We start from the raw sequence: 15,517 nt of genomic DNA on the forward strand, positions 1-15,517 counted from the left end.
GCCACCCCTCAGAGCCTGGTTCCTCTCTAAGTTTCTTCCTAGATTTCTGCCTTTCTGGGGAGGTTTTCCTAGCCACCGTGCTTCTACATCTGCATTGCTTGCTGTTTGGGGTTTTAGGCTTGGTTTTCTGTATAGCACTTTGTGACATCTGCTGATGTAGAAAGGGCTTTATAAATAAATTGGATTAATTGATATATGTGCCCTTGAGCAAGGGCCCTAATTGCTCATGTAATTCGCTCTGGATAAGAGCATTGACTAAAATGTAAACATAATTCAAAATAATTTGTTGACTGCAAGAAGCCCAAACAGATATAATGTTTGACTAAAACATAATCATTTCAAACCTTGCTTACATTTGTATACCTTTGAAAAAAAGGTTGACGATATCTGCTACTCATTCACTCAGCCTATTGAGTCCATTGGTCTCACTCACACAGAACTACCCTACGCCCTGACCTCTTCCTCCCCTCTCTCTCTAGATGACATCCTGCGACTAGTGAGGTCTGGCCGCCCGACAACCTGCCCGCTCGACCCCATCCCCTCCTCCCTTCTCCAGACCATCTCTGGAGACCTTCTCCCATTCCTCACTTCCCTCATCAACTAATCCCTGACCACTGGCTGCATCCCCTCTGACTTCAAAATGGCCCGAGTTGCTCCATCCCTCGACTCATCTGACGTCAAAAACTACAGACCTGAATCCCTTCTTTCTTTTCTTTCCAAAACACTTGAGCGTGCTGTCTCTGATCAACTTTCTCATTATCTTTCTCAGAACGATCTTATTGACCATAACCAGTCAGGCTTCAAGATGGGTTACTCAACCGAGACAGCTCTTCTCTGTGTCACGGAGGCTCTCCGCACTGCCAAAGCTGACTCTCTCTCCTCTGTTCTCATCCTCCTAGATCAATCCGCTGCCTTTGACAACGTGAACCATCAGATCCTCCTCTCCACCCTCTTAGGGCTGGGCGTCTCAGGCTATGCACACTCTTGGATTGCATCCTACCTGGCAGGCCGCTCCTACCAGGTGACGTGGAGAAGATCTGTGTCTGCACCACATACTCTCACTACTGATGTCCCCAGGGCTCAGTTCTAGTTCCTCTCCTCTTCTCTATATACACCAAGTCACTTGGCTCCGTCATATCCTGACATGGTCTCTCCTATCATTGCTATGTGTATGACACTGAACTACACCCAGGTGGCGACACGCGTCTCTGTGCACCTGGAAGATATCTCAACTTGGATGTCGGCCCACCACCTCAAGCTCAACCTCGACAAGACGGAACTGCTCTTCCTCCCGGGGAAGGCCTACCCGCTCAAAGACCTCTCCATCACGGTTGACAACTCCACAGTGTCGCCCTCCCAGAGTGCAAATAATCTTGGCGTGACCCTGGTCAACACCCTGTTGTTCTCTGCAAACGTCAAAGCAGTGACTCACTCCTGCAGGTTCGTGCTCTACAACATCCGAAGAGTACGACCCTACCTCACACAGCAAGCGGCGCAGGTCCTAATCCAGAAACTTGTCCTCTCCTGTCTGGACTACTGCAACTCGCTGTTGGCTGGGCTCCCCGCTTGTGCCATCATACCCCTGCAACTTATCCAGAAGGCAAAGCCCGCCTGGTTTTCAACCTTCCCGAGTTCTCTCATGTCACCCCACTCCTCCGCACACTCCACTGGCTTCAAGTTGAAGCTTGCATCCACTACAAGACCATGGTGTTTACCTACGGAACAGCAAGTGGAACTGCCCCTCCCTAACTTCATGCTATGCTCAAACCCTACACAACAAACCAAGCACTCCATTCTGCCACCTCAGGTCTCTTGGCCCCCACCTCTACAGTCCAAGCTCTTCTCTGTCCTGGCACCCCAACTGTGGAACCAGCTTCCCCTGAAGCTAGGACAGTAATGAGGGTATGTAATGTGGAGTCCCTGCCCATCTTCCGAAAACATCTGAAACCCTACCTTTTCAAACAGTATCTTAAATAATCCTCCTCCTCACCTCAACCAGCACTTGCACAAAAAGTTAATCCACTTTGGGGCCAAATAAAAACACCCGCAGGCCAAATTTGCTATACAAGACACTATAGGGATGTTATAGTGCTGAAGCTGAGAGCATGTTAATGGGGCCATGGGCCCTGGATGTGGACCCCAGCCATGGGAACACAAAGGCCCACAACTGCTCCTTGCACAGCTCAGACAAACACAGTGCACAGAGTGGCTACCAGGTCACCCGACTCACTCCAAACACACCTATAATGCGCTGATGCTAACGAAACATGACATACACTCATTACTCTAACACACTAGTCAGAAATCTGAGTGAGACTATTAGAGAATGCTAGAACTAAAGAACATTGCACATTATTTCTGAAGAAAGCAATGTTCCTCCATGTTTCAACAGCAATATACGTTCATGCTAATATGTATTGTAATTGCATGATAGTCAGGCCCCATGTGTCAACAAGCGCTGTTCAGCAGAGTGCTTATTAGCTGGCGCGAGACTTCAGAAAATGTGATTGGTCATGCTTCAAGCAGCAAGAGCTGTATAACCAATGGAATTTAGTGAATAATCATCCCCTTCGCATTATGTGATATTTTGCACTTAACAATGTTGTGTTACATGTTTGATTTGGTTATAAACCAAACAAATGTCCTTCCTTTTCACTGATGGGTAAAAGCAATGAATAACCTAACGGAACAAATTGTGTCAGTTGCTTAACCCTGCCTTCCTTGTAAATGTCTTCCACCTGCCTCTTTATTGATTTGTGCATATTTGTGAGATGTAGTGTTTCACTCGCTCTCTCTTTCTCCCTTCGCCCCTCTCGTCGCCAAGGTCCCTGGTGGATTGAGAGCAGCCCAATTTGTCATTGACTTGTCAGGCTTGAATAAGACAGACTGCTCCATGCTCATTTATCTGTTATAACACCATACCCTGAGGATTCTGGGTCAGGGGCTCACATTAACCTCTCACATTACAACGTATTGTTGATGTGAGAGGTTCATGTAAAAATACATGATAGTGCCATAATATAATGTGTACTCCCTAGGATGCACTTCCCAACAGTAGGGTAGTGCTCGTCACCCCTGCTCCCGATGGGCCACAGTGTGTGTAGGGTTTTGTCCCGGCCTAGCACTATAACACCTGCTTTAGCTGGTCAAGGTCCGGATGATCCGTTGAAAAGTAGAAATAGGTATTTTAGCACTAGGCTGGGTCAAATGGCTGCATAAACTGCAGCCCTCCAGGATATGTATTGATGCTGGAGCAATGAAAAGGGAAAACATATGTTACTATCCTTCCCCAAAGGGATACGGGACTGTCACTCTGACTGAACAGCCCAAGGGCATGGTGTCCAGCGGCCCAAAGAGTTCTACCTGACATCCACGTTACAATGCTGTTAAGCAATTGAACTGATCTGTATTGCCTCTCATCTCCTTGAGAGAGCATTGCTTTGGGGTCTCCTGTAAGTGCAACTCCCTCCACTCTCTCTGGGGGCATTTATTGACAGCTACAGATACAGGTTCTTAATTTGATCACTCTTTTGTTGCTGAGAACTTTCCTGCACCACAATGCAGATGAGCTTCCTGATTAACATAAATTAGCTAACACACGATTATATTAACAGTAATGCACTTTTCACTTAGCCTACTTTTGGCCAGCTAATAGCCTAACCGCCGATCAAGCAACATTATAGACTAAAAGTTACAATCCTGTTGCTGCAGGATTATTTTGCTATGACAATTTAGGTCAAATTAAGATCCTACACCTGTACCCCCTGATAGCCCCAGGATTAATGAGTGTCCAGTAATCTCCAACACACTGTGTCAACCAGGGGAGCACTTGAGCATGAGCGTTTGAAGAGGGCCATAATTATATCCTGATGTCAATCATGACACGGCTGCAGACAGGGCTGTAGGGTTCCATTGGGACTCCCCACTGTACTCCACCTTCCCAAGGCCTGCTCTTGGGAGAGAAGAGCATTACTGGGTTATTGCACTGGACTGGATTGATAGAAGAAAGTTTTCACTCACATGTTCCTCTGTTTTTCGTAAAACACCTTGCTTGAGAACGTATGGCTCTGAATACATACATAATCGAAGAACAGCCCATTAATACATCTTTTGGTTCATGTGCGTGTCTTTAACACGTCTTAATTCAATGAAAGACAGTCCATTAACACAATACACTTTCTCTCCATCTGCCCCCTAATTGAGGCCAACCTTTCAGCTGTCCCTAGAGAGCCACTTCAATATGCTGCTCTTGATCATCCTCTTCTCTGTAAATCTGTGCACCTGTTTGTGGAGACACTCTTTAAACACGCGTGTAAGACACTTTGTGTGGAGGGAGCATGCATCTGACTGTGTGTGTGTCACTTTTCTCTGTGTGTGTACTTGTGTGTGTGCACGCGCATGTGTCTGCGTATGTGTGTGTGTAACCGTGTGTGTGTATGTGTGTGTTGCATTAGTAAGGCATGTGTATGCAGTATGCATCAGACTGTTGCCCTATGTTTCCTGGTTCTTGTCAGACTCCATTAATAACACATCTCCCATTAACAAGAGCATTCACAACAGCTTTTCTCTTGTCTTCCTAATTCACAGTGTTGGGAGATGCTTAATGCTGACAGTTGCAATTATGATTAAAATATAAATTGTCACTTCACATCTACAGAAAACAACTGTTTTATCTGGTTCATGTTTCTTTTCCTCACAGACCCCTCTACTTTATGTAAAGTATATTATATGCAGGCATTCCATCCACTTACCGCTAGCCAATTTAATAACCACTACTTTGCTACACAGTAAGACAGCGTTCTTATTTAATGCAGGCGTATATTTTGCGAAAGCCAAAGCACCCATTACAGTCAACTGTCTTAATTGACAGCTACAGTTAGAACTTATTCTATCCATACAGTGTCTACTAACCCCTTTCCCAATTTGGCAACTAACAATAGTCTAACAATAATGGCTTAGAATCTGAAAATGGCTTTTCTTGGAGTAATGGCTTTGTCAAGTTGAGGAGAAAGGAGATATCAAAAGAGACACTGGGCTGGTTTTCAAATTCCCTGTTTGTCTGTCAATCTTTTACAGGACTTTAAGACAGTCGATGTCTACATTGTGTCGCTTGCATTAAAATGTCTCCATAGTGTTATGGTATGGTATACTCCTATATACAATGTTCTCTATCATATATAACATAGCTGATGTGGAGATGTTGTGTGTAGGGAGGAGCAAACCCAGCAGGACTCAGAGAGACTTCCCCAGTAGATGTCAGTGTAACATTCCTAGCCCAAATGTTTCAACTCCGCTGTTTGCTTAGGAATGAACCCAGAATAACCCATGCAAAGCCTTGTGAAAGGAGGTGAATGTGAATAATATTAGCATGAACAATATCATGTGGGGAACAAACAGACAAACACACTGAGAGCTTGTGAACGATAACATCTCAGTTATACAAGATCTAATTGTAGAAAGTAATTGTTTTCAGACGTTGCTTAGATCATTGTCTCATAATAAAAAGATCCCATCAGCTTGAATTGGAACAACTATTTTGTTGCATTACAACCTGTAATTTAAATGGATTTTTATTTGGATTTCATGTAATGGACATACACAAAATAGTCCAAATTGGTGAAGTGAAATGAAAAAAATAACTTGTTTAATAAAATTCTAAAAAATAAATTACGGAAAAGTGGTGCGTGCAAATGTATTCACCCCCTTTGCTATGAAGTCCCGAAATAAGATCTGGTGCAACTAATTACCTTCAGAAGTCACTTAATTAGTTAAATAAAGTCCAGCTGTGTGCAATCTAAGTGTCACATGATCTGTCACATGATCTCAGTATATATACACCTGTTCTGAAAGGCCCCAGAGTCTGCAACACAACTAAGCAAGGGGCACCACCAAGCAAGCGGCACCATTAAGACCAAGGAGCTCTCCAAACAGGTCAGGGACAAAGTTGTGGAGAAGTACAGAGCAGGGTTGGGTTCTAAAAAAATATCTGAACCTCTTTAAGCCGTACACTCCACAGAGCTGGGCTTTACGGAAGAGTGGTCAGAAAAAAAGCCATTGCTTAAAGAAGAAAATAAGCAAACACGTTTGGTGTTCGCCAAAAGGCATGTGGGAGACTCCCCAAACATATTGAAGAAGGTACTCTGGTCAGATGAGACAAAAATTGAGCTTTTTGGCCATCAAGGAAAACGCTATGTCTGGCGCAAACCCAACACCTCTCATCACCCCGAGAACACCATCCCCACAGTGAAGCATGGTGGTGGCAGCATCATACTGTGGGAATGTTTTTCATCGGCAGGGACTGGGAACCTGGTCAGAATTGAAGGAATGATGGATGACGCTAAATACAGGGAAATTCTTGAGGGAAACCTGTTTCAGTCTTTCAGAGAATTGATACTGGAATGGAGGTTCACCTTCCAGTAGGACAATGACCCTAAGCATACTGCTAAAGCAACACTTGAGTGGTTTAAGGGGAAACATTTACATGTCTTGAAATGGCCTAGTCAAAGCCCAGACCTCAATCCAATTGAGAATCTGTGGTATGACTTAAAGATTGCTGTACACCAGCGGAACCCATTAAACTTGAAGGAGCTGGAGCAGTTTTGCCTTGAAGAATGGGCAAAAATCCCAGTGGCTAGATGTGCCAAGCTTATAGAGACTTGCAGCTGTAATTTCTGCAAAAGGTGTCTCTACAAAGTATTGACTTTGGGGGGGGTGAATAGTTATGCACGCTCAAGTTTTCAGTTTTTTGTCTTATTTCTTGATGTTTCGCTCTAACACATATTGTTCATCTTCAAAGTTGTAGGCATGTTGTGTAAATCAAATGATACAAACCCCCCAAAAATTCATTTTAACTCCAGGTTGTAAGGCAACAAAATAGGAAAAATGCCAAGGGGGGTGAATACTTTCGCAAGCCACTGTAGGAGATAATAATGTAAAGTCTGTGTCTGTGTGATGGGCTATACATGTAAACAAAGCCTGGCTGCTGCTCAATAGCAGTTAGCAGTCAGGGTTGTTTGTCATGCATCCCAAAAATCTGAGGGGGCACAAAGTACTTGAGGATGGCTGGGAGGTGGTTGGAGAATTTAGCATTTTTCAAACACCTGAAACAGATTTATTTCCTGCAATCTAGAGCCATAATCATGATGCTTAATTCTATGTAAAAAATATGTATATTTGTCTGCATATCTAAGCTTACCTCTTGAGCTGTCTGTATCCTCCTGACTGTTGGTTCTTTTTTTAAAGAAACTAAATATGCTTATCTGCATCTCTGCTAAAATGTGGGTAAAAGATTGAAAGGAATGTGAGTCTTATTCAGTACATTTAGTAATTGCTTGCTTTTCTAAAGTCTACCAACCTTGCCAGAAGGCATGCCAGCAAAGATAGACAGGCTATCTACTCTAACTTGATTGATAGCCTGTAAGCCAACTTCATAAAATTGCTAGGTGGCTAGCAGTATGACAGAGAAACAACAACAAAACAATTAAAATTAAACAGGACAAATCTGAGGGGGCCCCTGTGCTCCCTATGGGCTTGACGCCTCTGTGTGCAGTCAATGCTGCGCGCATTGAGCATGAAGAGGCATTGTTCTGGGGTAGGTTAAGTCGTTTTAACCAGCAGCAAAACAAATGGCATATCACTGAGAGTGCTGTGCAGTTCAGCACGTACGGTCAAATGGCTAAACTCCTTTTAATCCTCCTCTGCAGAGGTGTGTTTTGAAGATGATCAACCGGCAGCTTTACCTTCTTATGGACTTTCTCCCACAGCTTTCTTGCTCAGGCGTCGTGTGTGCTCTCCATGGTGCTGAAAGGCATCCACGCAATCCGCTCAAACAAACAGCCTTGGCTACCCAGACGACATTTCACAAGTAATGCAAATCAATTTTAGGCACATTCAGAGCACAAACAATGCAACCATGATAGGAAATATATAATTTGTGTAGCATACAATATAATTATCACGCAGTTTCCAACTCTGCATACAATCAGTGTTTAACATCACCGTCGGTTTTGTTCGTCAAAAAGTAAGACAGGTATGGAGGGGATTTCACCGGCAACAAATATTCTAAGAAATTATGCACTGTGCACCGCCCCCCTCTAACTCTCTCTCTCTCTCTCTCTCTCTCTCTCTCTCTCTCTCTCTCTCTCTCTCTCTCTCTCTCTCTCTCTCTCTCTCTCTCTCTCTCTCTCTCTCTCTCTCTCTCTCTCTCTCTCTCTTCTGTCTCTCGCATACACACTCTCCTCCCTCGCCACTTTCTCCAGCCAAGAAGCTAGCTTTGCCTTCCCAGCTTTACTCTACAAGCATGTCCTCAGACGTGCAGCCGTGTGATGAAGCGGACCAACTAACTACCAGAGAGCTCCGGACGAAGGAAACCCGCGGCACGAGTAGCAGAAAAGTCTGAGAGCAGGTAATTAACTCAACAAAATATGTCGCGCAAAGCTTAATGATGTTTGGTTAGAGAATGGAGAGAATTGCTAAGTTACGCAATATAAAAATTCGTTCAGTCAGTGTACCGGCGCGTAAAACTCCTGTGTAATGTAATCGTGCAATTTTAAAAGTAGCCTATACATTTGGTTGTTTTGATATACATTTACTTGGGATACATGTATAATGTAACAACATCAGTCGTGGCAGGATACTGACAGAACTTTGTGCGCAACAAGCAAGATTTGCCTTGACCTATGGTATATGAGGGTCTTTCTTGGGCATTCACTAACATTATACTGAATCAACCGATGCTATAAAATAGAACATGTCTTATAGATGACATATTTCATATCGGAAGATGTAATAAACGTGTTTATCGGTGACATGGGAGTGGAGATGGTTTGCGCTTTAGCCATAGTCATCTGTACATTGTGCCATCGCATGACGCGGAATGGAATTGTCACATTGCGCAAAGAAATTCAGCTTAGCAAATAAATCCACGATCATAGTGCTATGGAGAGTGCTTTCTATTACCTGCTGTTGTCGTCGATATTGGAATGATTCTCATTTATTTTTTAAAAAGGAAAACATATATATTTCTCATACGATCCATATCTTATTTTCAGTGGATTGTTTCTGCATCCAACATAAATGAAACGATATATACAAGGGTGGTATACAATGTTGCGATAATAATATTTAATTTGTTGTCTTAGTCATTACAATGATAATAAGGGGAATATTACATTTTCCACCATTTGCTTGTCTGTTGACGATCCATCCATGGCACGGTTCCTTTCTCTATGGGAATAGTATTGCGCATCCCCGTGCCAAGCACCTCTCCAGCATAACAGCAAGCATTTCGTGAGAGTTGGCAAGGTGTTTTTCAAAGCAAGTTCAACAGCATCGAATTTTACGCTTGGGCTAGTACAACTTTATTGCGTTAGATGATATTCTATTGTGCGACACGAAGAGGGTAGATCGTTTAAATATGCCATTGAGTTGTGTTTTTAATGTGTTTAAATATTTAAAATAATAAAATAGATTAATTGTAGTCATTTTGCAGTGAAGTATGAAGCATCCGGAAGTTGACGCATGATTGGGACTCGATGTCCTTGATTTGGAGACCTTCACACCCCGTGCAAATATGACTCTGTCCATCCAGTCGGGACAGAATGGTATTGCTCTGTCCCCTACCCCACAAAGGAAGAAAGGAAATGGTTTGTCGATTCGTCTTCAGCCTCCATCAATTTATGCACCCCACCATAAAACGATACATTGGCAGCACGCTGCATGAACATAGGTGCTGGAATATTTTAATAGAGGGACTTCAATTCTTTCACCCAATGCACAATGAATTTACTCGTGGTTTTTTTGCAATGGTGGTGAGAGAAAGGGGTCGATTTAGTGACAAACAACAGGGTTTGTTCGACTATGCTGAAGTCGCATGGCTCACTGAATGTGCGCGTAAAAGCGCGCTTGGCACTGCGCGGAACCCCGAAGGATGAGTTTGGAATATGGCTGGTGAATGTTGACACAGATTAGTAGATTGTATGATTGTATAACTGACAGCAGTAACAAGATTGAAATCAGTGAGCGATTCCAGATTTCTCAACAGATCAAATAAGGGGGCTTGCCTCATTCTCTAGGTTGCATGACGTGTTCCGAAAGTGCGTCAAAATCAAGTTTTGAAATGAGCCACTGCTTTTGTGTTTTGAGGTTGCTGGAAGATGGTGCAATTCCTCACAATAACCTCACAGTCCTGTCAAGCCTTTTGAGGTTGGAAAATAAAAATATGCTTTGCATCGATTATCATCCCAATGTGATGTATGTGATCTTCAATCAAACCCTGGTCACACTGCGGGAAAATAAATGTGCCTGGCTATTCATACTGTAAATAGCCCCATAGACTCACATAAGGATAATGATATACATTTATCAGACTGTGTTAAAGACACACTGTCTTGACTGTCCAATCTGTAACCTGTGAAGTATTTTCTGTTGTTGTTGATAGAGTTGATAGGTGATTAGAAAAAAATATTATTTATTTTACAGATGAAGAATCTGTGCTTGCATTACTGATTGGTTTCCCAAGTCTAAGTGACATTGGCCATTTAACAGACTGAAGAGGGGGCGAACCCTTTGAAGATGGATGCAAATGTCTTCTTGCTAATGTGTCTGGTGTGTTTGAAAGATTAATTGGTGCACTTGATGCATTTGAGGTCCAGGTGCAGGTTGAAAAACGTGGTCATCATTTATGACATAAAGGCACGGACTCTGCACGCTCTCTTTTACGTGCGTAAGTGCACTGGTAATTATTAGGAACAATGTGACCCTGAATTCACTGTTGAAATTAATGGTTTTTGTGAGAGAAAGACTGGGCAGACTCAACACTAGACCAATTGAATACTGAATAATTGTTGGTTGTGGTTTGGTTCTTGCGCAGTGTATTTGGTACTGGTATAGCTTGGTTGATAGGGTGCATTCAGGTGCTCACAATTAATAGCCTATAACAGAATGGTTATTGGTATTGCCTTTGCGCAATCTCAGCAAAATGACATGCACGAGTAGCCTAGTTGCATTTCCAGAGGGAAATATTCTTGTTTTTTGTGCAGCACTGCCATGTACAGTACAGACCCGGAATACATTTAGTGTATTTCGTTTTTCAATTTGACGTGGTTGCCATCAGCTATGGTGCATATCAGACACACACCATTGCATCAGATTATTTGTATCCTACATTATTATGTGAGCGAGATTTTGAGAGGGTGCGCATTTTCTACCTCGTATTCCCAGTCACAAACATCACATTTCTGAAAAAATACAAAGGCCCTTATATAATTTCTGAAAAGCTTACTCGACTGCTTTTTCCTGATTCCCTCCTCTCCCTTAGGTGGGATGAGTATCAGTAAAATGTTATAATCTTTTACAGTTTAAGATGTATTAGGCTGCATGGTAAAGGGTTCAGGAAGTGCAGTCCTAGCCATTTCTGCGAAAAAGTTGCACAATTCTTTAAGCTGTCAGTGAATGCCATACAATGCGTTATCCAGGTTGTTTTAGAAAGGACCCGTTTTTTTGGGCCATTTATGGTAACATTTGCTGGTATTTGCATGTACTGCTTCAGTAAAGATTTACTGAGGTTACACATCGAGGAAACAGTCAGTACAGTCCTGTCAATACATTCCCATCATTATACATTATCGATATCACATTAGAGACTCAACCATTTAAGAGTAAGCATAATTTCCCCGTGTGGTTGTGGTTTATGACGATGATTATCGCATACTGTAGTGTATAGGCATATACTAACCCTTAGGGTATAAGCTGTATAGGGCTCACACCCTATATTCTATAGACTTGGAGATCTGTATCGATTTGAATTTCTTATGCTGCATATTGGCTGCTGTGCATGACATGCTGGCTTACTAACCATGTGAGTAAAGATGAAGAATGGGATTTGAGTTTGTGTGTAGGGATAAGCTATGGATTTATTCATTTTTACCTATAAGGCTGTTTTTTTTATCAGTGTTAATGTTTGTTTTCCACTCATTCTCCAACGTATCTACACCAACCATGAGATGTTGAGTTTGTTCAAAGTCATGCCACTAAAGGTGGGACATATTGACGGGCTATATTGATTTGGCAGAGAGAGTTACCATTCAGTGAGATGCTATTTGTGTGTTTTCTCTATAGGGGCATCCCAAGTTGTTTGACAGTGGAAGTGGCGGTTTACTGTACAGTAGCTCAGGCGGACTTCCTCACCCCTTCATGACATGCAGTGAGCCCATGCCACTAACAGGTATGGTGGACAGTTGTAGTTAAGATGAATGACCTATTGTGATTTTTAAGTTGTTGCTGCTCCAGAACATATTAGGTACTTTTCCTAGATGGATTTAATGTTTTGCATATTAGCTATCTATAGAGTTATGTTCTGCTTAGGAGAGCAGCACATGTCTGCTTGAGATGGGCCACTTGTGAACAGTTCTACAAGTCACACAGGTTCCCTGCCTCACTTGAAAGAGCAGCTGTTTAGGAGCAGAGTAACCTATCGTAGCAGGCGTAAAATAAACACCTGAGTGGGGTCCCAAAATCCAGTTTTCAGGAGGAAAGGAAGCTTGATTGAAGATACTGTATCCCTGAAAACAGGATGTTTCCCCGCTGAGGGTGGGAGCAGAGCAGACGTGATGATTACTCACTTGTTTAATACCATTGCAAAGTTAACACTTAACACATAATGCACTCCTGACTTTGCCTATACATTCCCACCATGCGCACATCATGTATGCTTACTTTTAAATAAACCCAGGCTCTAATGGAAAGTTAGAGAGTCTGGCACCAGGGGTGCATTTGATATAGCAGTGAGGAGCAAAGGTGTCTTTTTAAAAGTTTACATTTAGTACGTTATGGCAAATAAAATCCAGCTGATTTGTGCTGTCATAACAGCAGTCATTACACCTGGAGGAGCTGATGGTTTATTTAACTGATGTTGAAGGAGTCATAGCTTATACAGGATGTACCGTAGTAACTCCACAGCACTGAGTGATGCTCCTTCAGATCTTTATCTAGCACTGTGAAGTATGGATGAAATAAAATAGTGTAATTGCATTTCCTACAAAGACTATAGGAGGTCGTTGAACTAAGCGTTACGTCTACCGTTTTTTGCTTCTTCTGTGTGTTGTGTCAGCATATTTCATAAAAAATGCTGAAGAGATGAAGTGACCCTGTAATTGGTTGTAAAATCCAAGCTAGCCGTTTAGTATTTCAGGTCTCTCTAGTCTATACGATGGTGCACCACACTACCTCAGATGAACCCAGTGATGATTGTAGTGTAAAAGCTTGATAGAATACATCAGAAGCCATTACTCTTCAAAATTGGTTCTAGGTAATCTGTTTAGTGTCCCACAGGGGGAGACCTGAATACATTCAATCATGCAGGTTGGCATTTATTGGGATGACTTATGTACTGGAGGAAGCTCTGCAGGGTAGTCACTAGTTGGCACAGCCACAAAGTCATATAATCAGATTTTAAACTTAACCCTAACCCTAACCCTATCCCTAAACCTAACCTTTACTAAACTGTTAACCTTATGCCTAACCCAAACCTGAAATTCAGACCAAAAAGCACGTTTTTGTTTTCATTATTTTTTTAACGTTATATAGCCAATTTTGACTTTGATGCTGGCCCATCTAGTGGAAATCGCTCAGCTTTGCCTCCAGGACAAGATTCATCCCAATAAACGTCAACATGCTTTAATCATGGCCGGAGAAAATTGAAGATCTGTTGATATCATTGTAATGAATCATCCACGCTGTATCTCTCTCTAAGTCCCTTTCCTGGTCTCCTCCCTCTGAAATAGCCAGGCATCTAAAAGGTTGCAGTATCTTTGTGGTGCACAGTGACGCTGTTCCATTCTAATCAAGAGGGTTCACTGCATTACCCTTGGGCTAGCAGCTAGCCTATCAGCTATTGTTGGGACACACCTTAGAGATGGAAGAAAGAGCTTCCCCACTGCTGTCTGTAAACAGTGCCGAATCCTTTGTTGTACCATAACAGAGACCCAAGACTGCTTAGTAATAGTAGTACAAGTAAGTAGTAGTACCATCGATATCACAAGATAATTCTCTGCCTGTGTTCAGTTCTCAGACACAGCTGAGGAAGCCTCAGGTGTTCCTAAGTCCTACCACTCATCCAGTAATGATGCCGGCTGCCATTCCCGGTGCTTAATTGCACTAAGCCTCGGCACCGGATAAATCTGGCACTGTGCTTCTAGCTTCATTATTATTGGCTCCATAAAACATTCAGCATGCCCTGCTCCCGTTGGAACCATGGCGGAGCAGTGACATTGTAATTTTGCAGCCAGATCTAATTCCTCCATGATGTGGGATTGGAAGATTGGAAGACAGAAGACACGAAGAGATGGAGAGATGTTTTTCCCTCCATAGGTAGAGAATGGTACAGCCAGCCTGGCTCATCTGTCTGTTATTGTTACCAACTCTGCCTAGACAGAATTTACTGGACTCTAGAGGGACGTTTTCCACTACAGTGCTACTGCTGCTGCTGCTGACTGTGTGGATGTTTGTGAGGGAGCCTTGTGTCCATTTCTCCTCTTTCGGGTCATGAACACTAACGAGCAATTAGACAGGAAGAGGGACGATGATACGAGCCTGAAAAATGTCTCCCTACAGTCCTGGTGAGTTTGAGCTCTTTCAGACAGTCTGACAGGACTGGGCCTTTAATCATTCACAGCCACTAACAGGACCAGTGAGACTGTCTGAATGGGTTTGTGTGATGTCAGAAAGAAAGATTGCATCTCAAACATTTGACATCTCAAACATTTGACATACACACTCCAGGAAGCACATACAGATACCCACGCACATGCACATGCACATACACTCATGGTCACACAACACACTGGCACACACACACACACAAACACACACACACACACACACACACACACATACACACTCCTATGCCTGTTCTTTTCTCTTCATTCACCATTCCCTGGATCACCCTCATCATCTCTCTTTCCTGTTTCTCATCTACACTCTTAGAAAAAAGGTGCTATCTAGAACCTAAAACAGTTATTCGGCTGTCCCCATAGGATAACCCTTTGAAGAACCCTTTTTGGTTCCAGGTAGAAACTTTTTGGGTTCCATGTAAAACCTGGAACACAAAAGAGTTCTACCTGGAACCAAAAAGGGTTATCCTATGGGGACAGCCGAAGATCCCTTTTGGAACCCTTTTTTCTAAGAGTGTACCTTACAATTATGACCTCTTTCTCCTGGATACCCGGCTCCCCCCAAAGGCTTACATGTCTACCAAGGTGAAAGGTTCTTTAATGAATTAAGCATTTTGCCTGTCCTAGTGGATCCGTTGTTTTCCCATACTCAGCCATTCACTTTCAAGAACTAAGTGCTTTGAGCCCCTACTTAAAGGACTAACATTTATTTTAAAGGTCATTCTCACACTTTAAATTCAACTGTACTCCTAAAAGGCCTAAACAACTTAATTTCTAATCCTATTATTGTAAACCTCTGTGATTCTATGTCACCTATGCCCTGGTCCTGTCCTCCGACCATTAGGGAA

The sequence above is a fragment of the Coregonus lavaretus genome (genome assembly GCF_964263955.1).
Source record: "Coregonus lavaretus genome assembly, chromosome: 5".
NCBI lineage: Eukaryota > Metazoa > Chordata > Actinopteri > Salmoniformes > Salmonidae > Coregonus > Coregonus lavaretus.